We start from the raw sequence: 2,500 nt of genomic DNA on the forward strand, positions 1-2,500 counted from the left end.
AGGCTGTGTGCCCACTGAATGGTGCAGAGCGACAGTTATCCCACTTCACAAAGGGGGACCCACCACAGACCCCGGAAACTACCGCCCCATTAGCCTAACGAGCCTGGTCTGCAAGGCTATGGAACGTATCATCATGGAACTTGTAAACAATGACATTGGTAATCTCCAAACTCAGGACCCCACCCGGTTCGGGTTTGTAAAAGGCAGATCATGTCTCCTAAACCTGATAGACGACTTGGAAACAGTCACCAAAGCCGTAGATGAGGGTAAGGTGGTTCACACAGCCTCTCTAGATCTCGCCAAGGCTTTCAACACCATCCCCCACTCTGGAATTCTAAATAAACTCACTAAACTAGGTATAAATCTCTATGTCACAAGATGGGTTGCCAACTGGCTCACTAACAGAACCCACACTGTGAAAGTAGCAGGCTCCAAGTCCGACTTCAGACCAGTGACAAGTGGAGTACCACAGGGTTCCGTCCTGGGTCCTCTCCTGTTTGGTATCTACTTCTCTGAAGTACAGGCCAACACAGAAGGTCTTTATTAACGGTTCAGACGACTGCAAACTAGGAGCCATAATCAAAACTCCAAAAGATGTGGACATCCTACAAAAGGGCCTCGCTGAGACAGATGCCTGGTGTCAAAGCCATGGCCTCAAGATCAATGCCAAAAAGTGCATAGTCATTCCTTTTGGTAAAAACTCAGTACCCATGAACTACCACCTAGGTGGTAGTTTACTTAACACCAAAAGTGTGATAAGAGACCTTGGGACACAGGTGGACAGTAGTCTCTCCTTTGAAAATCACATCGCCACAGTAGTCAGGAAATCCTTCTACGTGGCACAAAAGGTTTCTCATCCAGGAAAAAAAGAGGTCATTGTTCCCCTCTACTCGTCACTCATTAGACCCATTAGAGTACAATGCCCCTTTTGATATGTACCTCACAAGACATCTACAACAACTGGAAAGGCCACAGAAATATCTCACAAAGAGGATTACCGGCCTCAAAGAGATGCCCTATGCAGACAGCCTCAAAAAACTGCAGCTTTACTCCGTTAAATATCGCCTACTCAGAGGCGATCTCTGCCTAACACACAAAGCTATGTCAAACCCAGAGCTTTTAGACATGCTCCACTTAAAGAAATCCCAATCCCTACGAGCTACAGCATGCTCTAGGGACCTAAACCTCGTCACCCCAATAAACTGAACATGCTGGAGGATAGGTTCCTGTCCCAGAGACTTCCCATACTCTGGAACAAACTACATATCTATATCAAACAAAGCTCCTCATTAGCACTCAAGAAAAATCTTGATGATTGGATGGGAGATAGGAAATTCACCCCCGGGGATCACTTCTGTGGCTCTGCTCGACAGTGGCACCGGAAAATAATTTTCTTGGGTGGCGAAAGCCAGGGTACCTTTGGCTAGGCTTATATAGGCCCTAGGGCCAAAAGCTTAGTACCTACCTATGAACCTAGTGGAATTAGCATTGAGAAAGGGTTGTTACCCGAAAGCTTTGCTTTAATAAAGTTTTTGCTTGACGCTAGAGCGCTTTATTTCTGAATCTGTCATTATTTTTCCAGTTACCACAGTATCAACCTTATTAGCAGTGGATCATTACCACCCCGACCAGGCATCTACAGAAAAGTGTGAGACCAGGTACTCCAGTCAGACCTGCTGCCATCTGGGGATCACCATAAATTACAACAAATCTCAGTTAGAACCATTTTAGACATTGGAGTTCTAAGAGAAATTTTCAACACAGTATCTGTGACAGCTTCTCTTCCTCTCTCAAGAGAACAGACTATCAGATTCCAGGTCAAGAAAAATTATTCACAGTTCCACAATCTCAGCCCAATGGATCCTACAAGCCTTGGGATCCATGTCTGTGGCTATAGTTCTAGTTCCCCTAGCAAGATTTCACATGAAAAAATTTTAATGGATGTTACTGATGTAATGGTCTATTCTTTTATCAGCACATGTACACCCAGATAGGAAGTCCTCAGTCATGCAAAAGATACCTTTGGTGGTGGATTTGATCAGATCAGGTTCTATAAGGCTCTCCCTTCATTCTCCCTTAGCCCAAGGCCATAGTGACCATGGGTGCTTCCCAGATTGGGTGTGTAGGGGGGGCACTTTCTAGGGAAAACATTACAAGGCACTTGGTCCTCCAAAGCACCAACATGCACATTAATATCCTGGAAATGAGAGCTGTGCTCCTAGCATTGCAGGCCTTCCAAGACTCTCTCCCTTTCGGGACAATTGCTATTCAGACAAACTCAGTCTGTGGTTTGGTACATCCTCAGACAAGGAGGAACCAGGTCATACCCCATGTGTCGAGGAGCTCTTGAGTGTAGCAGTGAGTAATGTCATCCAGACAATTTTCTGATGGCAGTAACACTTTCTGGGGAAGTCCAGCGTGATAGCAGATAACTTGAGCAGGTCCATTCTAGTACTTCGCATGTGGTCTTTCAACGTGTAGGTGGCAGAAATTATTTTTC

General features: G+C 45.4%; 1 protein-coding gene across 3 annotated transcripts in view; it reads left to right on the plus strand.

The window, feature by feature from the left end:
* The window catches only part of CIAPIN1 (cytokine induced apoptosis inhibitor 1), a 589,375-nt gene that overhangs the window by 200,063 nt on the left and 386,812 nt on the right, over positions 1 to 2,500 (plus strand). The gene's annotated exons all lie outside the window — the stretch shown is intronic.

This window comes from Protopterus annectens, chromosome 8.part0, assembly GCF_019279795.1.
Source record: "Protopterus annectens isolate FY-2018-M chromosome 8.part0, PAN1.0, whole genome shotgun sequence".
Classification (NCBI taxonomy): Eukaryota; Metazoa; Chordata; order Ceratodontiformes; family Protopteridae; genus Protopterus; species Protopterus annectens.